Consider the following 26,978-nt stretch of genomic DNA (forward strand, 5'->3'; position numbering starts at 1 on the left):
CTGGACCTTAATTTGCTTTAAAGTGAAAAATAATCATTCATAATTTTTGAATTGATTTATGGCCAGAATTTTTTCAACATTGAATGCTGGTTTCAGTGTCATCTTACTTAAATAACTAAATATTTGAAATGCATCAGCAAATTACAAGTGCTGTCATTCACAACAGGTTATTCAGCTTTCCCAAGAGGTGTGACTGTCCTTTTGGCTGAGTTTACTTTCAGATACTCATTTAGGATAGATTTAATCAAATTAAATAGGTGCCACTCTTCACACATATATTTAAAATAAGCTCTTTGTTACCTGTAATGGGGGAGACACACAGCTGAGCCTTTTCTAGAGAAATTGCCTAAATTTTTCTAGTGCTTTTGTTTCTTACCTTCATAATTAAACAATGCTAATCTTTCCTCTGTAAGAGTCTAATGAGGAAATCACTCTCGTACTTCATAGACTCTGTGCTTAGGTTTAACTGATAGTAAATTAATCCTGTCTCTTGGATTACAGTTTAATTGCCTGTGACTCTCCTGTAAAATCTGATATTTTCTTTTTGTAAATAAATTTTGCTTCTCTGGAATATTATTTAGCTTTTTGAAGACACTTTGAAAACCGATGGCACTGAGAAGATGCTCTCCAGATTTCTCATCTAAACTGCTCTGTACCAAATACAGACACCTTTTAGGAAGGTCATCTGTGCCCTGGGAAAGATTCACAATCCTTTCCTGCTCAGTTTCTTCTCCCTTTCACAGAAAGGCAAGACAGAGTCATCTGTTGGTTGCATTTTTTCCCTTCTTGCTTTGTTTGTCACTGGAGATTATCAGTAGGCCAAGAGGAGTGGTGAAGTTACTTCCCCTAGCTCACAGAAACAAAGCACCAGTTCACCCTAAGGTACAGGTTGAGTGTGATGTCCCTGCTCCAGGAAGCCAGCCACAAAACACCTGTTCAGCACATGGCCACATCAGCCCTCATGTGCTCTGTCATGCACAAAAGAGTTTCACGTGCCAGCTGGATGGGGGACACAGCACATGATGGCAATTGCAAGCTGAGTGAGAAATGCCTGGCTCTACCTTAGGTATGAAGCCTGACACAGCAGCACACTCACAGTGCCTGAATTCTGTGCTCCTATTAGAAATCTCCATCCCTTTCTTTAAGCCCATTTATTTTAGGGAACATTTGTCATGCTGGTGCAACCAGAGGGCAAGTTGTGCTCACGTAAACAAGCCCAGGGGGAAGTTTCATGCCATGTTCCCACCATACACTCTTTGTTCTGCTCCCTTCTCATCTCAGTGACAGCTGGGGCCCAGGCAAAGCTTACTATTCATGTGGAAATATGTGGTATTTTTAGCCAGATTTCCTAAGAATATGAGAACTATGAGATCATGTTCTCCATGTGACCTTCAGTGTTTGTAGGGAGGAGGGCCATCACATATATATATAGATGTACATATATATACACACACCTATATGTATACACATATATATATATATACATATATATATATGAGAGCCTGGTAAAAATATCAGTTCACAGCAATTTTTTACCCTGTTTGTCAACCTCAACCAAATCAGGCAAAAGTTTGGAGAGCTCTGAAATATCATGTCCAATGCATTCTCTGAGAGATTCTGCGAAGAGGAAAGTATAAACCATGTTAAAAGCAGCACATCTAATATGAGACATCAGAAAATCTGCAGGGTTTCTCTTCCCTCTCCCCTCCATCCATGAGACACAAATGTATAGGAAAACAAACTTCATTAGCCCTGCTACTCATTGAATTACTTTTTTTTTGGTAAGGCTCAGAGTGAACAAGGATTATCTCCCTCAACATCCCTTCTAGTTTCACTTCAGTATATAAATAACATTGACAGACAAGAACTGACTCCTGAAAGCTGTCTAATCACCAAGACAGAGGAAAAGGGTGTCAGTATGGCACCATTTCATAGGTTTTTTGCTCTCAGTTTGCCAAAGCTACACTACTATGAAGGCTTAAGGCTTACACCCTGGCTGTTGTTTTTGCTTTTTACAGCACTTTTCTTGCTGTTTTCACAATTACTGATGTACTGGTGGCAGAGGGATGAACTGAAGGCACTGCTTCATCTGCAGGTCTCCATATATAGCAGGTTACCTGGCTGTACACAGGAAAGGTACTTTTTATATTTGTTATTTAAAATACAGGAGTAATGAAGGGCATCTATCAGACCTGACAGTCATCACTGACACATGCTAAATAGGTAATGCACCAAAGAACCAACAATGCTGATAATGGGTAACTGGGCAATTTAGAAAAATATTAGGACTCCCACCCCACTCAGTTTGAAGTAACCTGACATCACTGCTTCTCCAATATGTTAAGAACTTGTGCCCTACCAAATGCCTAAATCTTGGTAATCTACAACTGACCTGGCAGTTAAATTAAATATTCCACTGTCTTGAAAGAAATGACCTTGCTGCATACTTATAAATTCTGTGAAATTCCATTAATGACTGTAAGCAATATGCTTAGGTTTCATGCTATGAAAAACAGACTGCAAGGCAATGGGCAATTTGATGCCTTTGTAAACTTCCTAAATTCTCTAACCCATGCTTGTTTTGCAAATCTAAATTGACCATAAATGACAAATTTATGTCAAAAAGGCATTTCTGTGTGTTTTTTTTCCCTTGTCCTTACTCTGAAATTAACTTTAAGTTTGATCAATTCACTGGTTTAATTAGCTAATAGCTACTTACAATAGTTATGAAACATCATCATGAGTTTCTATTTTAATCCACTATATTGTTTAGAAAATACTGAAAAAATGATAACTTTGTATTATGCTAGGGTTCTTCAAACAGGCTATGGAGTCTGTGAAAGATTATCAGTGAATACTGGTTTTATTTCTTGGTTCAACATGGAAAGACATAGATAATAGTTACACAACTCTTCACAAAAGAACATCACTCCAGCAGCACAAATTGACTTGGTCTTAGTACCATGCTACTCTGATTTCACAGCTTTTGGATCAGAGCTCTGGTTTATGGATCAGAAGTGGTAGTGACTCGAACCACAGGCAGAGTAAGCTGATGTTTTTCTGCAAAAGATCATGTAGAACAGGCCTAAAAATGAATGGAGCTCTTTGCTTGCCACCACCTGGACAAAGGGGAAAAGCTGGCTACAGAAACGTGATTCCTCACTGCCTGACAGTAATGTGGGGAGACTTAAATGTTACGTTGGCAAACAGCCCTTGTCTACATTGCATTGTTTGAATAGTACCTAGCTTCCCATCTTTGACACTGGTTTCAAATACACAAGTATGTTTTTTTGTTTGTTTGTTTGTTTTGTGTTTTTTTTAATGAAAGGAGGAAAATGAAATGTCAAAACCTTCAGATTTTCTTTTATCTTGGATAAGCATGACTGAAAAAAAAATAGCTCTAGAAAGCTACATAGATCTGTTACAAAGGAAGATTTCTTTGTAAGAGAAAAAAACAGGGAATGTAGAGAATGCTAAAAGTGTGAAGAGTAACAGTATCAAACATGTAGATGAGAAGAGAGCATGAAAGAAAGAATATTTGTTAAGGAGAAGAGACTAAATTGTGTGGAGGTTTTATTAGAATGAGTCACAGTTGAGCAATTATGCCTTAGAGGAGTTCCTTTGATTCATGGGAAGAAGCTGGGAGGTTCCGGAAAAGAAGAAGACCAAGAATTTGTGAAGGAAAATACCAAAAGTTCAGAATTTCAAATTTAGGTGAATATGTCAAATGTTCTGATGTTTGTAGCATTCTACTGGGATGTTATCTTTCATACCAATGTGTAGACATGGATGTTCCATCCTAAAACCACTGAGGTCATTTCTCTAATACTGTATTCAGATGCTTTATACCTAGTTGATTGCTCAAAGATATTTATCTAAACTTTTCTTAAACTTTTCCAAGAAAGGATATTTCATGCTATCCTTAGTCTGCTCCTGTATTCCCTGAGTCTGTTCCTGTATTTCCTTACATGTTTTGATATGGATCACTGATGAATTGGGGGAATTGTGTTAACCAGCTGTACATCCACGTTAGATGAAAAACTGCTGGAATACGTTTTCATTTTCTTATGTCTCATCTTCAAACTTTTTATGTCTCTAAAATTGACATCACTGTCCCAAGGGCTGCAGAGGAGCTCTCTTCCTGTGGTCATTATATCCTGTTAGATAAAGCTAACAAACGCCTGGTGTTAATTATTGTTGACACTTTAAAGACACTGGTACTTTATAACTTTCTTTATTTGAGGGACTGCTGATAGAGGGAATGCAAAAATGAAACAAAATTTAGATAGACCTCAAAAAAAAAAAAAACACAGGAAAGTAGGATTCCATCTGAAATTTGGGCAAGCATGCAGTAGTGGAATGGGAACACTCATAGCAAAATACCTGTTCCTGCTCCTTTGGGAAGTCAGACAGCAAGGTACAGCAGTGTCAAGGGAATGTTGTAAGACACGGTGTGCAGTTGCCATCCAAAACACCTGCCTTCTCCAACTGCCCTTCCCATCAATGCTTCAGATTCCCCAGAGGCAAACCTCCAAGATGCCCTGACAGGTGTAGTTAGAGATACACAGGAGAGTTAACACTGTGCCAGTAAGTAGCACAAACACAGCACCATGAGAAAATTACTGCTGAATCTCATGATCTACGCAAGTGTGGTATGCCCACCAACACCCAGGCCTGTGACATCCGTTTGTCATATTTCCAGGAAAATGTTTCCAGTCCTTTAAAGTTTCCTGCACTTATTGGAGATTTGGTTTTTGTGGCATTTATGTCCATTTACATAACTTCTGTAAATCTGTTGCTAATTGTTGTATTTGCTTCTTTATTCCATTTGTCCGATGCCCCTTGAGTGGTTTTAATAAAGTTACGTATTATGACTAAATTTTGCTGTCCGCCATCAGAGAGTCCTTTTAAGTCTCAAATAAAGGAGGTCTGTCAACTACAGCCCAAGCCTTTACTCCTTAACACGCCCAAATTGTGCATCCTGCTCACTGACATATTGGGAATCCTTCAGCATGTAGGATGAGTCTTCAGGAGGGGCTAGATAATGCTCACACTGTGCATGCTGGGAAGCCATTGCATCCACAAGGTAGTGAAAACTTCCACTCATTTGGGACATTAGTGAAGTGCTGAGACCCAGTCTTCGAGATTTGCAGAGGTAAGGCTCTCAGAATGCATTCAGCAGGTGGAGCATACCTGTACATTCTAAGAAATGTATGAGGGAGGAAAAGCAATTTATGGCTTAAGGTAGCCACTGATGGAGGATTTTACAAAGAAACTACCTTCCTGGATAGATTATTGCATAACTCAGCTACACCCAAAGATCTAATTCATAAATAATAATAATAATAATAATTGTATATGAGCATCTTTAGTGCTCATTGTTATAAAAACAATTTTACTAATGAGTGCTAGTTTTCTGTAACCAGAAATAGCTTTGTACTGAATAAGGCTATTCCAGGAAAAGCTAATCCACAAGTAGCTAATCTTTTCTGTTTCTTCATTCTCTTCTTTATGAAGCCAAATCTGCTTGGCACTGCCACAGCTGGCTTCCAAGATAAAGCTGTAAGATCTCACACAGGCATGCAATAGTCTCTGCATATTCACAGATGTCAGCAGATTTTTGGGTAATGTACGGTTCCTGCTATATTGGCTAACACTGACTTGACGATGCCATGTAGAAGAGCCCATAGTGGAGCAGGTGGATGTGGCTTGAAGGAGGCTGCAGCCCATGAAGAGACCCTTCAGGAGCAGATTCCAGGCCAGAGCTGCAGTCTGTGGGGAACCCATGTTGGAGCATTTTACTCCTGACGGAGGGACTCCATGCTATAGACCTATACGGGAGCAGTTCTTGGAGAACTGCAGCCTGTACGAAGCCCACGCAGTTTGGGAAAGACGGCAGCCTGTGGGAGGGACCCACACTGGAACAGGGGCAGAGAGTGACCATGAAGGAGAAGCAGAGAGACAACGTTGTGGACTGACCACAGCCCGTTCCCCATTCCCCTGCACCACTAGGGGTGAGGTGTTTTGCTATTAGTTTCTCGCTGGTCTAGTCTGTGAGCAACAAGGAATAAATTACATTAATCTCCCTTATGAGTTGTTTTTCCCTCTGATGGTAATTGGTGAGTGATCTCCCCATCCTTATCTCAACTCCTGAGCTTTTTTAATCATATTTTCTCCCCCTGTTCCTTTGAGGAGAGGGAATGAGAGAAGTACAGTGGTGGTGCTGAGCTGCCCATAGGTGTTAAAGCACCTCGACAAGCTAGAGGAAATCACAGAATCACTGAATATCCTGAGTTGGAAGGGTCACACAAGGATCATCAAGTTCAACTACTGGCTTCCCACAGGATCACCCAAAAGAACAGACACTGTGTCTGACAGCGGTATCCAAATGCTTCTTGAACTCCAGCAGGTCTGGTGCTGTGACTACTTTCCTGGGGAGCCTGTCCCAGTGCCCGACCACCCTCTGGGTGTAGAACCTTTTCCTAGCACCCAGCCTGACCCTCCCCTGTCCCAGCTCCGTGCTGTTCCCTTGGGTCCTGTCGCTGTCCCCAGAGAGCAGAGCTCAGCGCCTGCCCCTCTGCTCCCCTCGCAAGGGAGCTGCAGGCCTCATGAGGCCTTCCCTCAGCCTTCAGTCCTCTCAGATTCAGAGGACTCATGGGAAGGCCCTGCCAGGAGCAAGGAACAAGGCATGAATATGAGGATGAAAAGTACAAGGGACAATCCCACAAAACCATGGAAGGCAGTGAAAGAAATGAAGCTCAGGTCATCTGCAGTGAAACTTTATTCCTCTGCAGAGAAGGATGGCAGATGTTAGCAACTTTAGAGAAGTGGCTAAAAAAAAGGAGCCTGTAATGAACTTTAAGATACTTTTGCAAAGAGAGGCCTTGCAGGGTAATTTCTGTGCAACTAGGTAAATAATTTTTTGAGATACATTATGATTGCTTAGGAAAGCTTCTAACAAAAATATGAATGGAGGTATGTGGGAAAAACTGATGTAATTTCTTCATTTGACTTCAGTATACAGGGAAATCACATAAAGAAGGCAGGGGAAATGGATGAAAACCTATGGGATTATAGAAGATTTCCAACAGAAAGAAATCATTCATATAATGAGAATGACAGCCAGGTATGTACTGCAACAAAAGTATGTAGTGTGTTTTGGGAACTATGTATAAGAATTTTTAAAAAGTAAAAATAAAACACTTTGGACAACAAAATGGAGCTTTGGGAGTAGCATGGGGTGAGAAACTGGTTATTATAGAATAAAACAGTGGGCTAACAGTAGTGAGTACAGAAGATGCACTGTTCAGTAAACATTTGATCAAACTGGTAAAAACAGTTGCTAGCATTTTACGTTAATGATGTGGCTTTATGCACAAAAATGAGTGAAACAGAATGCTTTCAGATCTAAATCACGCAAAGGAAGGAGGGAATAGTCCTGTTTGAGAAGACCTTAATTTCCAAGATTGAGATTGGAGAGCAAACAACTTTCTACCAGGTGCAGTAAAAAGAACAATTTCAAGAGGCTCTAGAGAAACAAACCTACTGCTGATATGCCCATAAGAAACATATGCTGTACAGTTATCCATGCACATGCAATTTCTAAAGGGAGCTGAACATACCTTGCAGAAGGATACACAAATCTAAGCCAGTCAAAAACACTATGTAAGTATGGTACTTGGCTTCTGAGAAAGCATTTGGAGTGATTAATTAAGTGTTTTTAGGAATAGGATGGCATTTAGTAAGATGAAACACAAAAGTTGTGTGTGTAGAGACTATAGCAGTTCTGTCCCTGTAAGGGCCACATCCATCCGTGGAGTGTTTCAAGAATGGATAAAGTCCTGATTAACCTGGACTGAAATTATTGTTGACGCTGCTTTAAACAGAGTTTGGGCTACAGGTCCTAAGATCTCTTTCAACCTGAATTATCCTCCTACATAACAAGAAGCCAATTCAACCATTGGTAGCACATCATGTGTGCTCTTTGGAAACCCAAAAGGCAGGAATGACAGTAATTTTTTGTAAATCATTCAACATTCATGAAAACATCATAAAACCTAAAATACTGAAAAGAAGTAAAAAATCAGAAACACAAGAACTCAGTAAACATTCCAAAGAGTCCAACCATTGAATCAGAAGGTCAAATTCTATCTAGATTTGCTTAAAATCTCATTCAATTACTTTTTTGTTTTTTAATATATTTAACACAGAGAAAAACATCAGATATTAGGATCCTGCAATCAGGAAAAGAGATTTGCAAGATCAGACCATGGATAAACCAGGATAGATTCAACTCTTCTCTTATTACTGTAAATTTGGACTAATGCAAACAGAAGGAAAAGAATGTCTTTAGTGCATAACCTCATTAAAACAGGTTAATGATGTTATTCTTTAAAATGCTTTCATTTGTCTTTCAGGTGATTTTTTTAAGAGATGTCATTTAGCAGGTATTGTAAGAAAAATGAGAAATATCACAGATGCTGTAAGCAACATGCGATGCTTAAGCTACATGTTGAGCAAGAATATACACAAGCTGGATGAAAACTAGTGCCTCTACTTTGTGGATTCTACCACTGGTTTGACTGGCAGATACTGCTTGCATGCAGAAGCAAGAGTTTATGATTTATTCAGATTACAAAAGCATTTGAATTAGCATGAAATCAAGTAAAATTTCTTAAACACTATAGGCATTCTGAAAGGCAAGATGGGTATATAACTTATAATAGATTATCTCCATGATGATGTCTTGTTATAATGTTTTACCCCCCACTTAAAATTTAGTAGAAGTTTTGAGTTTCCTGATTATCCTGTAGTAAGTGAAATATGATGAACTGATAAACTTAAAACTCTGGGATTTATTTATATGGCAGAAAACATTGTAGTAATTATAAGCATATGTCCAATGTAGTGATCTTTGCTCAGAATAAAGAGAAAGAACGTAAGGAAAGGAAAAGGGAGAGGAGAGGAGAGGAGAGGAGAGGAGAGGAGAGGAGAGGAGAGGAGAGGAGAGGAGAGGAGAGGAGAGGAGAGGAGAGGAGAGGAGAGGAGAGGACGAGGCGGGGCAAGGGCAAGGGCAAGGGCAAGGGCAATCAAGCCTGGCATGTTAACATATGGAAAAATAGGCAGAAAATTCATAAAGCATACTCTATTGACAGTAATGATAATGAGTATTAAAAAAATAAATTAAAAAATGAAAATTACATAATATTTTCACTGTTCTATTGGTTGAAGAAGGAAACTGAAAACTTTTTTTTTTTTTCTTTTTTTCCACCGCCTGTTGAAAGTCAAAATTAACTGGAATCTGGACTGAAGTTCTAAGCAGAAAAATAGAAAAGTACAGAGATCAAAATATTTACCCACTGGTCATACTCTGTCCCTCTCTGATATTTTGAAGGCATATCTGAAGAGGAAGTGGGAGCTTTTTGGAGCTGACTCATTTCTGGTTTAAGATGATCAGTCAGTGATGTCAGTGACTGGCTGTGCTGCTCCATGCCAGGTACCTACCATCATGTCAATAACGCAAGCTGAAGTAACATCTGGACTTATCAAAGTAATATATTTTACTTCACAATGCTTTACTCTTACCAAATCAAAATGTGCTGGGAGGAAACATAGCCCTTTGAAGTCAGCAGGAGTTTTTGCCATGACTCTCAGTGGAACCAGGCTTTTACGCTTTCTCTTTCCCCAGTTTGTTTTTCCTTTGTTACAGTGTCACACTTTTCAGATCTGCCACCGTGTTTCTTATCATCACTCTCACTGTTATGATGAATATGCAACAGCATCTGCAGGACACTGCAGTGATACTACAAAGAAACTCTAGCCTCTCCATGAAGGAGCTTACAAGGACTTTCTACGTGTCCTGTCCCTAGCTAAGATTGTATATAATTCTTACCTTCCACAACAAATGTTCCAACGTAGCAAAAACAAGAAAAAAGAAGCTGCTACGCTTAGTGGTATACTCAGTTGTATACCATACAGTATTAATCTAGCTGGGAGGCAGGGAGTGTGTTGCTTTAAAATTAAACTATTAACCTTGCATTGGCAGGGATATCAACAACTTGTCAGGGAAGAGATGAGGGAAAACTGGAGATGAAAAAAAGAAAAAAAAAAAAATCCAGTGTGGAATAAGAAGGACAGGAATTAAATCTTAGGCCTTATTTTTAATAAATTTCACTTGATATATATGTATGACATGGACAAAGACTGGTGTTTCTGCTGGAATTTGGTCTGTCAGGAAATGCCCAATTAGTACACAGAAAGATCCTTCAGTAGGAATGTCTTGTTTGCAGTAAATAAGATGTCACGGTCATGATAGCATCCTGTTTTTCTTTCCACTTTTTGACCTGATTCATGATGACAACAACAAAACAATAATTTGAGAATTGTCATAAATTGGGAAATGTGGATTCTTGCCCAACTTTAATGAACAAATTTCTCCGGCATTATTGCCAAAATTAACAACTTTCATAATTAGGAAGTCTGTTGTATAATTTGCTGTTGAGAGTATCTGGCATCCTATCTCTACTGAAATGGGAAGAAACAAATTTCCCTCTACAGTATATGATATGGACAAGAACTGACTGATATAAGACAGGTGACTGCGAGAGTTTCAAGCATGGCTACTATAACCAAAGGGAAAGTCTTGTGACTTTGTCAAAGCTCACATATTTCAAATCACTGGCAAGTTTTTAAGTTTATTGAGATATCCGAGCAACCTGGCTGGACTGCAGAGAGTTGGACTCTGTCTCTTAGTGAAGAATGTTTCCAGTAACTGAAAGTACATAGATTTTTTTTTAATTTCAATTAGAAAATTATTTGTTCCCATCCCTAACTGCCCCATTGGTTTTCTATGACGACAACCTTGTATCAGCACAGTAGTTCCCCTAGTTGTTAACTCTGCAGTATGACCCAGGAAGAGGTTACTCATAATTTCCCTAAACTCTGGAGTCACAAAAAGCAGCTTCTGGTTGAGCCATTTGCAGCTCATTAAACCTGTACCTGGATTTAATCAATCTATTTAGGAGCTTTGAGGAGAAGATTAGTATAGAACTACACCATTAAACTTCTATTTCTCAGAAGGTTTCTTTCCTTTTCCAATTGTTTGTGTGGATCTTGACTGCTTTTAATAATAATCTATCTAAAATTTACTAACTGCCTAGTCAGTTATTTCCTTCTACTGTTTCCCCAAGATTACAGTGTGGCTAGGGCTTTTCTGTTTGTTTGCTTGCTTTTTCCTTGTGCCTAAATCCATGTCACAGACATGAGAGAAAGAATAGACTTCCTAGGTCACTATCCTGTACTAGTCTGTTGAAGGCTACCACATAATCCATTTCAGAAAGAGATCAAGCCCTGCCTTGTCACCAATTAGTTTTTTCTTATATTTATGCTGTTTCAGAGCTTCACTCCTCTGATGGTGAGACAATTCTTTTGTAATTTCAAATCTAAGTTTATAATGCAGGTTGTTGGATTTTTTGTTTTATTTTGTTTATTTTTTTACTTTTTTTTTCTAACATATTTTTAGTTGAAATTGTTTCTTTTCCCATGCTTGTATTTACTCACTCCCCTGTACGCACAAGAAAGCAACCTCTCTTATAAAACGGGACTTATTCTTCCAAGCACCCCTAATAATCCTGTTCTTCTTAGTTCTTTCCCTTTTTCATGAACAAAGCTCTCCAGAATTGAACACAGCACTCAAACTACAGTTTACACAGATGTTTTGTCAATGACTTTGGTTCTTCTCTAACTTACTGCAAATTCCCTATGCACCACTGTACATTTGCCTTCTTAGTAACTGTTTTGCATTGACAGCACGTAGTCCACTTGTACTGTACAAATGTTGCTAGGTCTTTCTCAACAACATTTCTAACTGTTAAGCTCCTGGTTGCTACCAGATATTATTATTACTATTTCTTTAGGCTATTTGGTTTCATCCCATCTCTGCAGGTCCTCAAGGTCCTCTTACTCTTTAATGTGATACTATGCCACATTAGTGATACCTCAGCTTCAGATTATTAGGATATATATATTTTTTTAACATATACCTAGTATTTGTCCACATAGAGCATCCAAATGGACACCTTTAAACAAGATCAAACTGTTGTCAGTTTAACTCCATCTGTGACTCCTGCCTCTTTAATCCTTAACTTTTCACATGTAACTTCTGTGGCCTCTCTGTAAACCAGCTTCTTAACTGCCTTATAATTCCTGCACAGATGCTTAAACACAAGGTAGGATAGAGAAGATGCAGATAAACTAAATCTGGTAGATAATACAATAAAATATTAGATTACTTTAGCACTGGGTAAACTTAAAGTTCCATTTTCTATATTTTTCTATTTGTTATCATCTCTTTCAAGACCAAAGCCAAATCAAAACAGTGAATCTTCTTAGGCTGAGAAACCCATTGATGCCAGTACACTTTTGGAAACTAAATTCATCTGAAGCTGTACTGTGCCACTGAAATGTAATGGACCATTCAGAACTTAAGCCCCTTTACATCTGCAAAGTGTAGGTATACAATTAGGTACTTCACAGGGGAAGATGGTGACAGATACCAAAGTAAAAAATTGAAAGCAAAAAAACTCTGCTTGGCTGCTGGATAATCCTGTAAGTAACTCAAGTTAAACACCAATTCAATAACATGCCAGAGAAGATTTTGAAGCTGCAAATATAATTCATGACACCCTGTTCCCAAGAAAGACCTGTCAGCATTGCAATGCAAAGGCTAATGGTGCCTTGTATCAGCTCTCTGGTGGAATGAACCAGAACTTCTTTTCTATTCAGTTTCATCTCCTTATATTTTTAACATAAAACTTTCATAGGTAGCATAATGCCATCATTAATTTCAATACTTAATTTCAAAATACATCTTACATGGACCTTTTTGTTGTGTTTGTTGTTGTTGTTGTTGTTTTTTGTTTTTTTTGGGGGGGGTGGTTAGGGTATGGCTAATGTGAGTTTTCCTCCATTGTACATGTTATGTTGCTAAGTGACATTTGGCAATGAATATTACATGTTGCTCTTGTTTCTCTGAGCCAGCAGCATTTTGTTACTACATTCCAGATGTCAGGGTAGTGAGATGTCATCCCTACAAGGATCTGCATTTGAACTGGAAGAGAATGAATGACTGGCAGTCTCTTCAACAGCTTTCTTGGTATCAAAACTGTGATATATTATTAGTTATAAAACTCACTTTTTTGGCAGCTTCTGAATAGAATTTGTCAAAGCCTTTAAGATGTTTTATATGTTTTGAATAATGGAACCAATTCAAATCTACTTTTAAAAGACACATATTTTCTGAAATAAACAAAAAGAGAATCTTCTCTGTCCTGTTTTTTAAACTTCCTCTTTTCTGTATGAAAAAAAATAATATAAAATTAGAAATTCATAAAAGACATGCACACACTGCAACACAAACAATGTTTTGAAGAAGGCTTATATTTCATAACCATATGCTGAAAATAACTAAGTAGGTAGATATTTTGGTCTGTCAAATGTTATATATTATAACTATCTCATACTGTGAATATTGTTCCTTATCCAGATACAAAGTATTCCATTTTTCCAGCTCTTAAGTGGCTTGGGCCATATAATATATCTTGTGCAATTAATAACTTTTTTAATATATTAAAAAAAATAAAATAAACATGCCTAAAGCCCTGAGATCCAGTGTGTATGCTGTGATTTTAAAAATACTTTTGTGCCAACATCATGACATAAAAAGTAAATCAAATAGATGTCCTTTTACATTGGTCGTTTTTTGCATTACAGCTATGGAACTACCACAGAACCTGAATAAAAACAGCCAAGTAGACCCTGAATAAAAGCAGACCAAGTGATGAAAGTGTTACTCAAGAATCTTGAGTCCTCGGTCATATACAGGAAGTGAAAAGAATTTCAAAAAGTGAAAAAAAGAATCTTCAAAAAGAATTTCAAAAGTGAAAAGAATTTCAAAAAAATGCCATCCTGCATATACTTGGAATAGGTCACTTCAACCTGCTGACTCCCTCTGTTATGCACTGGCAATGCAGTCTCCTTGCTCTTCAAGTCTTCATGAATACTGTTCTTCAGTCTTTCACGGGAGGTGCAGCTTCCCTTAGGCTTTCTCATGCTGTCCTCCCAGTGCAGATATTTCATTATTTAATGCCTGTGCCATCCACAAGCATGTTACAGGTGTCAAACCTTCAGGTGAACTTTAGGTTTGATGCAAGAGTCAGGACAATCAGACAAGTCCCCACAAAGTTTTCAGGACTTCAAAATCCAAAATGTGTGCTTAGCTTGGCACCTAAAGAGCAGGTCTTGTGAATTTCATCTTATAGATCATGGGCATGAAGTTGATTATATGAATATGTCACTTTTGCCAGATTCTGGCCCCTTTGCTGTAAACTAGCTGAGAATACATAACTGGGTGGAAACGGCTTCATGCCAAATGCATCAGGGAGTCTTATTTGCTTTGTGTTGCATCTAGATCTGTAACAGATGACAAACATATCCATATCTCTTTGATCACTACAAAAACAATTGTATTTGTTTAAAATCTATTACTGGGCAATAAAAGAGTATTTTAAATGTACTCAGTCCAAAATCTTATCAGGAGGGAAAGTGGAATGAACCATTTATTTCATGCTCTTTTGCTATAAAAAGTCATGTTTCTGGAGAGAAACTGTGCTTAAGAGAGCAGGAAGGTACATAAATTGACCAATTTAGTAGCACTGGTCAGGTTAGGGATGCAGTAAGAAATTCTTACTTTCCTGATTTAGTAAGAGATTAAATGTTCTGTTTTCCTGGAAAAGCAACAACATAATTAAGTGAAGAGAATACAAATTAATGGTTTAAGAAAAGAAAGGGAAGAAAAAGGATTTATTTTTGAAACTGTGCAACTGTGCTTGCAAACCAAATTACTTTTTTAATATTTTTTTTAATTTTTATTTTATTTAAATAAGTAATTTTAAGGGATTGATATCGTGTAGCTCACTATAGAGAACCTGTCATAATTTGTCCAGGTGTTACAATGTAAAGGGTCAGGCTGTGAGATGTTGGGAACAGCTGTAAGCTTACTTTTCTAACAAACCACAGTGAAAGTCACTAGTCAATGTCTTCTCCTTCTTGTTGTGCACAGATGTGAAAATCCTGGAGCCTCTTGTGAAAAGCCTGATTCCTTTTCTCCAACTGTGGAGATTCTCACTTTCTGCTAACTAAACTCAACGGTTTAGTTACTGGCATCAGCCAAAAAGGTGGCCTAATTCTGAAAGCTGACAATTCTTAAGGAAATCTGGAATAACTTCTTTCCCCCTTACAGGCAAGATTGGTCCCTAGTTCACCTTGGTGGAGAATGGGCTTTGTTTCTTTAGATTCTTCTATTTTAGGGGCAAGTTTCTTTTGACATTTTGTCAAAATTTTTACTTTCCAACTTCATAATTGTAGCCCACAATACAAATAAAGAGCAGATCTTGGCCAACGTCTTTGAAAGATTTTGTTCTGTTTTATGGATTACCTTTACACTGCAGTGAAGCAAACCATTACATATGTGTAAATGCCTGTAGGCAATGAATAAAATGGTAATGTTAGCCTATAACTGAATTGGGTTGCTGATTTCTCTCCAGGTTGCTGTTTTTACAAAGAAAAAAATTAGGTCCAAACTCTGACCCTGCTGGGGGTCAACTCCTCATTACCATGAAGACCATAGAGCTAATAGAGTTCTAATTATACTGTGGGAATTAGATGGGATAAGTACACTATGGATGTCCAATGGAGAAACTTCATATATTGTATTTATCAAGGCTTCGATCTGTTAAGATCCCAAAGAGGAGACTGTAGTCAACTGGAAAATAACCTAAAAGTAGATTAAGGTGCCCTACACATAGACAAAACTTAATTTATTCAGGCTTTGCAACCATCTGGAAATCACAAAAGAGACTTTGCATCAGTCTATAAGAACTGTATTAATTTAGACTCTGGCTAATGTGTTTTCTAGGTATGAGAATTATACTATATACTATATACTACATTATACTATATTTGAGTTTTACTAATGTTATTTAAATAACTACTGGAAGAAAGTGCTTATAGCTTGTAACTACTGCAAATATTGTTGCATTGTAAACAAATGCCCCGTTCCTCAATAGAGATGTAATCAAGTGGGGACCATATGAGTCAATGCAATAATAATACCTCCACCAAAATGTAGATGGTCATTATTTTTAGAATTCAACTTTTCCATCCCTTGAGAACCTTATTCCTACATCCTAAATCAAAATCACCAAACACATCCCAACAGTTTATTCTTTAAATATACCCTTCATTCCTTCAATACTGACAAAAAGAACATTGCTTCAAAGCTGAGCCAAAAACCAAAACAGTACATATTCCAAAAGTGAAGTGAGGGAAATAGATTCTTGTTCAGGAATTTTTCCAAGTAGAATTGAGTGCAGTACAGCTGCAACATAATAAAAAGCAATGCTGGAATCCATGGCTAGCCTTTCCTCTGTGTTACTGTCAATGCCAGATTTCTTAACTCTTCAGAGACTTGGACGATGTAGCACAATGGTCAACTAGCCATTAAACCCTAGAATACTATGTAAGGGGCTATGTAAAACCCATGTAAAGCTCTACCCACCCCTTCCCCTCCCCCCCCCCCAAGAAAAAAAAAATCCAGATAGCATCAATAGGTTGAATAAACTACAATAACTCAACCAAATTCAAAGATAAGAAAGAGGGTCAAAGAGAGGGGAGATAGTCAAATAGAGATGTAGGCATCAATTTGGTTTGAGTTTACAATTCTGAAAGGTAATTGCTTGGCACGTTTGGCCATCGTGCATGTCACCACAGAAAATGAAATAGGATAGTGCTTTCTCACCATGGGACTTCTTAATTTATTCCCCACTTGGTGAAAATTACTTTGGATCAGTTTACTCTGTAATGGTGGTTATGTTCCAAGGCATTTTGAAAAAGTGAAAAACCAAAGGAGTAAAGAAAATAGATTTCAGTTGGAATGGTACGTTGGGTTGTTTGTTCTGTCCTTTGATTGTGGCTATTTAGTTAAGGCATCAGCTCCTTTGGTCTGCTTTTCTGTAGCATGCACTTCTTGTGGAAAAGCTATGTCAAATAAGTGAATGTTTTTCTTTGATCAAAAAAGTGAGGAAATATGTGGCCATTCTGATTTATTCTGAGGCTAAGCTCCCCAGCACAAATTTTGATCAAACCCTGTCCATCACTGTCATAACTCCCAAAGATAATTTAGAACCCTGATACAAGGTTGTTTGGAGGAAAACCTGTTGATTCAATTAGTTGAATTGGTCTTAGAATGAATTTAATCTGAGGGCTTGTGATATTCTAAATTCCGTTTATAAGATACTTGCTGGCACCTATACTGACCTTTAGGTATAATTTCAATGTTCTGGTTTTGACAGATATATTTTTTTGGTAATTATTTACCACAAAGACACGTGAATGAGAGAACATCATCATTAGGACTAAATGATAGAAGTATTTAAACAAAATTTTCAGATGAAAAAGAAACGAGATGTTTTTACTACAACTCAGCTCAGGTACTGCACATAGTTCTGTCATAGACAAGAAGCTGTGGAAACATATAGAACACTTTCAAGTCTAGTGTGTACATAGTCTTTACATGGACTATTTCTGTGGCTGGCTTTCAGCAGTCTTCAACTAATCAGAAATTAGTGGGAATTACAGTCCCCAAGAAATTGAGAATTGCCTTCCAAAATAAGTTATGGACATGAAGGAATATGGAAAAAGTCTTGACTGAAGATTATGTAGCTTTGTTCATGAGAAAAAGCAGACAAGAGTAAGCTTTGATCTGCTATAGAATGGAAGTGTGGGTCAAGATGATGGTAGGACAAAGGGGTACCAAGCTTTCTAGGAATTTGGACACATTTCTTTTGGAATTGGTATTTGTTCCTTAACCATGTAGTGGGTCTTGGTGCGGAACCCAGTCTGTCAGGGAAGTAACTGTGGTGTGCAGTGACTCTATAGTTTTGTGCTTCAGAAATGTCCTTGTGTTGCACCTTCACTTGTTGAGACTGTAGATTGTCTGCTCCGTGGTATCTGATTGGAGCCATTGCTATATGACTGCAGAGATAAAGTTCTTAGATCATGGAAGAAATACTTGAGGATGAAAGAGATTGAAATATACAATTCTCAGCTTCAGCAAAAAATGAAGTGCCCTATGTCTGCCCATTGCAATGAACACATATCAGGTATATCTATATTGTTTTTGCTACAGTTATTTTAATAACTATAGTTCAAAGAGGTCAAGGCCACATTGTCCTTGAAACAGTATAAATGAATAGAAAAAAAGGCCATCCTTGTCCAAGAGAATTTATAACCTAGATACAGAGTTCAGTAACATATGAACAGTTGGACGTTACTTATCAGGTGCAATGATGTCACACATCTTGCTGAAGGCAAGGTTATGCCTGAAGGCATTGTAAATGCAAGATCAAGAGTTCAGAAGATATGAAGAACTTTGCATACAGAACTCTGATTCGTGAAGTATGTTCTTTCCTAACTGGAACTGCACTTAGGCCTAAGCTTGAGGTTAATGCAACATAGACCATATTCTGAAGTGGACAGTATGCATGTGTGCTGACTTGAACTGGGAAACTCTTCTAAGTAAGGACACACTCCATGGTTCCAATCAGAAAGCGGGACATAGACAAGAGTAACAAGAAAAATACAATGAAGGCATACTCCTTTTTGTTTGTTGTTGTTGTTGTTGTTGTTAAGTGTGTGTGTGTGTGTGTGTGAGTAATTGGCTTTAATTTGATTTTACCTCTGATTTTCCTGTGACCATGAACAATATCAAATACTTGTTAATAACAAACAGGTCAAGACTTCTGTCATACATGATCTGGTCATAGATGAAAGTGCAATACAAACATCTAGGTATGACAAGAAAAGACAGAATGAAAGAAAAAACAGAAACTTCTTTCTATTCATGCCATATTCTATTCTATGCTAAAGCCTATCTTGCTATATTACTTTGAAAGCTGGTTTAAATTAGCTATAGCTATTTATGCAGCTACAGTCTACAAAAATATTAACTGATTTAACACTTTCTGTAAAAGGTGCTGCATCATTTCTCATTCCTCTTAAGAACACTTGAAACCAATTAAACATTTCCCTTGGGAAGCTACTTTATTTTATTCGGTATTGATTTTTTTTCACTGCATGATTAATTTGTAGTCAAGACTTGTTTTGATTTTCCAAACTGTATTTTAAAACCAAACATGAAGTAATAACTTGTGGATGGCTTGCAAAATAGTAACAATGTGTTCCATTAAGAAAAAAGAAGTATTGTGCAAATTTAATGTACCACAGAATTAACCACTCTTTATTAAGCTGATTGAAAATAAGTAAGTATGATCAAAGCACTCAAAGGTCAAGTGTTGAGGGATGATGGCAAAGCTATAAGGCCTACAAAGTCCAGAGAACATGAATGGATAGGTGCAAATGATCATCTTATCTTACATAATTGCCTCAAAAATTATGACTTCAGATTAGTGTAGCTGTGCTCGCCAAATTTTTGAGCTTTTGGCAAATGTTTCTCCTCCAAAAATGCATGTTTCTTGGTTTGTTTTTATTAAAAATATATGTAAATCTCATTCAATTTGAAATTATGCAACCAAGTGTCACATCTCTCATGGCTCTTGTCCTCACTGGGCCTGTGCACAGGCAGTGTCTGAAACTAAAATCTCTTTTGAGTTAAAAATAATGTTTATTTCTTCTCATGTTAAAAAATAAATAATAATAATAATAATAAAAGCTCTATTTGACTCTAACTTTCATACAGAGCTGATTCTCACCAGAGATCTTAAATCTTGGCAAGTGTATCTCTTCTAAGAATACATGCTCACTACCATTAGTCCATTAGGCTTGCTAGAAGTGAGCAAATATTGTGCTACTGAGTCAATGGGCCAATAGGACATTTCAAACTGCTGCAAAGAGATAATTGACCTGCTGAAAGTGTAAGGTAACAAAAGAACTGAAATCATGGAGTAATGTGATCTCATTCTGAATGTGGGTGTTGTTTGGGGGGGGGGGGATGGTTGGTGGAAATGAGCCAAGGCTTGATTACCAAGGACTAAGAGTGGGGAGAGGGAGTAGGGAGAGAGCCCCCCAAAGGAACATCTTTAAATAGAGATTAGCAGAGGTCAGACACTTTATGATTTTACCATAGAGAAATCAGAAGGTTGAAAGAAGAAGAGGGAGAATTAGATAAAGGTCAAGTCCCCCAGTAGTATGTTTAAAACTTTTTCATTTTCTCCCATAGTATTTGGGAAGCAGAGTGCTTCACTGCGTTTACTCAGGTTCTCCCTGGCTTCAAAGATTGGCAAGTTCCTACTATATTTTTACAAAGCAAACTGCTTTTCAGGCAGGTTTTCTCAAGTTCTTGCTTTATGAGTTTTGGAGAAAGATTCTGGGCAGAGATGTTCAGAAGAAAAAGTGTTTGCAGTCTTTGGAGGTTGTTAATTCCTGGAAAAACTTCTGGCAAACTCCAGCTCACCAAAATTTCACAGAAAATGTTTGTTAAAATTTGACCAGTTTAAATGAGTTTCTTGTGTTGGTGTCTACCTAGTGGAAGTACGAATCGTGCTTGGTTTTACACACAAAGTCAAGCAATGCTGCCAACATATACAGGCCTCTTCTCTCCGAAATATTTTATTTATTTACTCTGGAGTCTGAAGACAGCTTGGAGACATGTCTCTTGCCAGTGGTATTTGCAGTGGTATTCACAGAGTTGTCCTCTAGTTTTTAGAGTCAGTTTGCACTTTTTTCTTAGACTCATGTAGAGATACAATTTTTAGTAATAACTCTCCTAACCGTGTCTGAGGTTGCCACCATTGTTCTGTATGGTCATCAACCTGGCCATTGGCCTCCAACATTAAAAGGTTTACTAGACTGCCTTATACCTAGAAAGTAAAGACAACATGAATACTGTAAAATATTTGTTTGAAAACATAGATGAAGAATCTACTGTTTCATGTCAGAAATTATTACAGGGATATAAGATGGGACGAGGTATTTTGGAACATTAAATCCCCCTGATCACTGTAGAAGCAGTTTGGACATATGATATTTTCCAGGACTGTAACAGGTTTTATCATGAAACTAGATAGGGCTTTGACATGGGCTATGATCTTTTGCTTCCTATCACTTGCATCTGAAAGGTCTGATCATTAGGAAGTACTGGTAGACCCCAGCTGAAATATTGTCAGGACTGGCATACTTTCATCTTACCTTGTGTTAAAATAGCCTAAAATATATATATTTTTTTTGTCATGAGCACTGGCAGAGAATTATTAGATCCCTCCCTAAGCCTCCATCTTACTAAGATAAACATACCAATCTCATTTATTTTTTTCCCATATGGTAGGCTCTCCAGTACTCTCATCAACTTAATAATCTTTCTCTGTGTCTGTTGTACTTCGAGTGGGATTTCAGAACCGCAGTATTTTCGAGAAGTGACAGATTCAGTTTCTGATCTTGAAAATGAAACTATTAGTGCATTACATCTTGCAACAATGAGCCATATGGTTATTCATTCAGGACATGAGGAAAGAGCCTTCTAATTTGTCCCAATCTGTGTACAACATCTAGCACAGTGCTTTCAGATGAGATGGCAAGGCAAATGAATCACAGAATCACAGAATCACACAGAATGGCCGAGGTTGGAAGGGATCTCTGAAGATCACCTAGTCCAACCCCCCTGCCAAGCAGGATCACCTAGAGCACATTGCACAGGATGACATCCAGGCAGGTTTTGAATATCTCCAGAGAAGGAGCCTCCACAACCTGTCTGGGCAACCTGTTCCAGTGCTCTGTCACCCTCACAGTAAAGAAATGCCCTCTCATAACAGAGAATCATAAACACAAAGAAGAAATGACATTGAAATCTGGCAATTTGGCATGACCATTCTGCAGCTTAAGTCCCATCCTCGAGTTCAGACTGGACCCTATACTTTAAAAAAAAGTACGCTCATCTTCAAAATGATGGTACACACACAGCTCTAGTACTGAGCACGTGCTTGTCTGTGTATATGTGTGTGTGTGTGTGTGCAGTCTAATACATATAATATTACAAAAAGCACAATTTAAGGTACATTTTTATCATAAGCGAAACTGGAACTACATTAATTGCAGGTGGAAATCTGTGAATGGCACTGGAATTGCATGAGAAAAATAATTATTCTCTAAATATTATTTAATAAATAATAACTTACTCTCAGCTTTTAATTTATGTGAAATATAGAGATATTTTGTCAAACAGCTTCAAAGAAGCCTCATATGCAAAACAGCCTTAGCAATTTATAACAGCTGAGGATGTGGCCCTATCCTGCTCAAACACATAATGCGTTTTAAAATTTATAATCCACAAGACAACAGCTCCATACCAGGAAAATGAGCTATCCACGAAAACGGAAAATAAGAAAGAAAGAAGGAAAGAAAAACAAATCTACTTTACAAGAAGAAAACGAGACATTCCTAAAGCATTTCAGGATGACCACACACCAAGTGAAAAAAAAACGACAGTTCAAAATGCCTGCCCCACACAAAGGATAACTCTGCTTGGCAGAATACAAGACTATCTCCTTTTACTAAGAACAACTCACCAATCAGTCAACACCACTTTAACTACTTTAAGTATTTTTCCACCTTTCACAGAGTCCATCAAAAGTTCAACACATACTACCAGCCAAGTCGAATATCCAGTAAGCTATATATATCCTCATATATATATACGCATATACAAACACAAATTAATATAGCATCAAATATTCCATTTTGAGAAAAATAAAATTCCAGATGTTAACACAACCTATATGACAATGTCCATCCTGACATTCATTGAATTTCTCTCTTTTTAACAGTTTCAGGTAGAAAGATATGGAATATGTGCCTTTCCAGTCTCTTACATATACACACACAAAAATGCTTCAGGCAGTCTCAGAATCATCAAAATGTAGTTATACTGTGAAATGGTGACTACTTTTAGAGTTTCTGTTTCTTTTGCCTCATAGGTGTTCTACTTATAATCAGAACATAGTGAATACAAAGGGAATAAAAGAGGTGAAATGATCTGAGAAAACTTACTCCCCTTGCCCAGGATAAACAATGGGATAAAACAGAAAAGGAAGAAAATCTGAGATTTTTAGTGTCATTGCATTAAGCTGCCTATCATTCCTCCCCAAAAGAAAGGGGTTTTAGAGACGTATTTGAAGGAAAACAGAGACAGTTTTGAAGATACTTTACAGTAAATTCCATCCAAATTTGGCAGTCAGAAACACAAGGGTCCTTGTCTAGGAAGTTAAAAGGTTAATACTGTGAGCTAATACTATGTGGCAAATGGAAGTAGGTGTAAAGATCTTTTACTCTGAAAGAAAGCAGTGATCTTGTTTGATAAAATAAAGAACGAGGATTCAGTAAAAGGGTTTCAAGGAAGAGATACATGAAGAGATATATGAAGTATCTCTAAGCTATGAAGTGGGATATTGTGTTGCTGGTGTTTCCTAAATGAACGTTAGGGGAGCTAGAACGCCTTTATAGGGGCAGAGAAAAGGATATTGCATAATTTAAGTGTCAGGAAAGAAGAAGATTCTGAGGAAGTTTCAGCAACCTGCATGGCTAGGAAGCACTATGTGTTGGAGATGCTTTGTTTGCTAAGTTTAGAAATAGTCTGGAAGATTTAGATGGCATTCAGATTAGGACTTCAACCACACTAAAATCCATGGTTATTGAGAAGAACATAGTGAGAAAATCTGTGGTGGAAAAATCTGTGATTCAGCCAAACTAAGTTTGCATGGTTAGTAAGTCATTCATGAAGGCGTCAGACAAAAAGTTTATTTAGGACAAAAGGATACAGAAGAAGGATATACTGGTAGATCTGTGAAAGCATAGAGATGACAAGAGTTTTTGGTCCTAGGTGCAATAGCGAAGACAAAGTTAGAAGCCTTTAGTTGCCTCACCAAGAGCTGGAGGATTCTCCAGAGGATGTGTTAAAGAAATGAGGGGTAAAAGAAGCACTCGAGGAAAGCCAGTCCTGAGGAATCATAGAGAGATTTCAAGGAGAGCAGAAGCAGAGAGGCCAGGAGAAGTTACAGTTATAGCAGTGAGTCTGAGATCTGGCAAAGCAGATGCCATTAGATGTTGTGGAAAGAATGGTTTCATTTAAGGGCAGAGGAGGGAAGCCAGATTGGAAGAGCTCTAGGAAGAAAAAGTGTAAACAGCACATTCAGAGAGCTTAGAGATGAAAGAGCGGCTGCAGATGGGCCAGTAGCTAAAGATGCAAGAAGGAGTCAAAAGTGTTTTATTTATGATGTGAGAGACTTAACATATGGTATAGAGAGCAGAAAAAACTAGAAACAGTGAAAACAACAAACCAGAGGAGATCAAGAGGTTAAGGAGTAAGGGAGGGGAGGAGAATGGTCAGAAGATGAAGAGCTAAGAAGAGAGAGGGTAAGAGGAGGCAGGGAGAAAAGGGGATTTGAAAAGAACAGATAAAGCATGTCTGCATTTGAGATGAGGGAGAAGCAGAAGGAGAAGTCTGAAGAGCAGGGAAAGGGCCCCAAGCTAGCATGAAAAGGAAGGTCAAGTCACATGAAAAATTAATATTAAAAAAAAAAAAAAAAAAAAGTCAAAATCAAAGGTAGAACTTGCTAAGACCTTCTGTCAAGCGAAAAGGGGGATTGAGCAGTGAATTAGAGGTGATGAGGAGATGGATGGAACCACAGGATTAGGACACAGTTAAATTTGAGGTAGTGCAGCTGTGCAGCCAGACTGACAACAGAATTGAAAAAGTAGAGAATTGAGTGGTAATGAGGTGAGTGTCATGAGCTGTTTCAGATGTAGTAAAAATGATAGTCTTCATACACTTTAATTTCAAACCTCTCCTCCTAGAGTTACGAAGGCCCGTATCAGAAGAGTAGTCAGGACAAAATAGATGCTTCATGATAGAACAGAATAAAACAGCTTGTTAAAAGGCCATGTTATATGAAATAAACAGATTTATAGTATTCATGAAATCACATAAAACTCTGAAATTAGCACATATATTTTAATGACACGCGTATTTTAGTCACTGAGTTATTTTGTGAAGTGTAAGCTCAGTCTGAATGAAGGCAATAGAAACATTTCCAGTAAAATATTTCCAGTTGAATATAGTGATATTTCCCCACATGGAAGACCCAGCCCTCTCTTTCCATAGCACAGTGTTCCTTAGTGAGGTCTGAGAGTCCTACAGCGCACACGTGCAGCAGCTGCAAGGCTAATGCAAATCACAGAAGTCAGAGACTACAACCATAGAGCAAGATACAGACACTATTAGCCATGTTGGCTGCATTATGAACCAGATCAGGAAACCAATCCAGGCTAAAATGAACCCAGCAGAAGGTTTATTTTTAAACTGATTTTTTTCCCAATCATCTTCACTAACTAGCTGCACAAATGCTTGCACTTGCAGAGGAAAGTGGATAGACTGGATGGTGGCAGAGGAGAAACTAGGGGACAGTTTCATTTTAGGGTAGTTTTGCCTTTTTCTCTTAATCCCCAAGGACTAAATTACCTTTCAGGGAGAGGCTACATGATTTTAGTCTAGCCTTAAGTAAGTAAAATTATGTTGCCCATAAGTCTTCCAATTTCTCCAGCCTACCATGTGCTCTCATTGTATGACATCTTAGACTTATTCCTTTCAGCAGAGGAGGAAGATTATACCTGGCACAAGTAAAAGTGAGCCCAAGCCTCTTAAACAGCCACTCATGCTCAACCCATAATTTTTTTTTAATTATCCTTAATTTTCTTAGCTTATTTACAATGTTGTTTCTCATATGTCATTATATAATTTGTCACCTCCTTGATGCTTGTTTTCCGAACTTTAGATGGCAGCCATGCCCCCATATTACTAGTTTTGTCTAAGTGCCAGTAATGTTTCTCTCCAATGAAATGGTTACCTTACAACACAAACAGGAGTGAACACAGTTGTATCTAGCTTGCTGTACATAAGTTCTTCTATATCCCATCTCATCTATCATTTCTTCTTTCCAAGTATCTGCTCCCTGCTGAATTATCAGAATTTATAAGCTATTGGTTAGACCTTGTTTGTAGGGAAAGTAGGAATCAAAGATGATCGTTTAACTCATGCCTTCCAGCAGGCTTGGGGTCAAAAGTTGTTCTAACTCCTTGCCAGTGAGAACAAGCAGTGGGGATTGTTAGCACGCACACAGACTGCACCGCTGAAGAACATTGACTGAAATGTGCTCTGGTAGAGGCTCCTTCAGAGGAGCTCAGAATTCGCTAATGCAGCAAATTCTGTGCAACGTGCCCCATAGAAATACATGGTTTTGAACTTGAAACCATCCCAGGTTTCAAGAGCCAGGGTGCAATTTGAAGAGGGGAAAAAAATGTTGCCCTAGAGTATTCAGGACGTAGTGGCCTGAATGGTTTGAAAAGGGGCTCAGGTTGGTTCTTTCTCTTCCCCAATGTATCTAGATTGAATCTTTCTCCTTTTTTTCCCAATTGCTTACATGAACACTAATGACCCAGAACTCCCAGGTCCAAGATCTAACCACTGGTCTGGGGGCCTTCTCAAATAACACCTTTTCTCTAAATCATTTTCTTGGAAAACAAAAACGGGACAGTGTCTTTTTTCCTCTGAGTTTAGACAAAAATAAATGTTGGTACCTCTAAATCTTTCACACACACACACAAAAAAAACCGACTATTTGTGTTTTAACAAGTCCTTCCCTGAGCTGCCAGTTTGGAACCTTGTTCAAAAATACTAACCCGTGAAATCCTGTTTTGTGAGTGAAAGAAAGTCTGCCCAACAGATGAGCTTTGCAGCTGACCTCAGAGTTGATCTGTTGTTTTATAGTCTGTTTAATAAAGCATTAAAAATGAAGTAATTTTGCACTTTTGGTAATTTAAAGTTAAGAATATTAATTTCCACATGAGAAATGGCTTAG

General features: G+C 37.9%; 1 protein-coding gene across 2 annotated transcripts in view; it reads right to left on the bottom strand.

Annotated features, from left to right (window-relative positions):
- LOC310901091 (uncharacterized protein) overlaps window positions 1-26,978 on the bottom strand; it is a 247,086-nt gene that overhangs the window by 20,628 nt on the left and 199,480 nt on the right. The gene's annotated exons all lie outside the window — the stretch shown is intronic.

The sequence above is a fragment of the Anser anser genome, assembly GCF_964211835.1.
Source record: "Anser anser genome assembly, chromosome: 5".
Lineage (NCBI taxonomy): Eukaryota > Metazoa > Chordata > Aves > Anseriformes > Anatidae > Anser > Anser anser.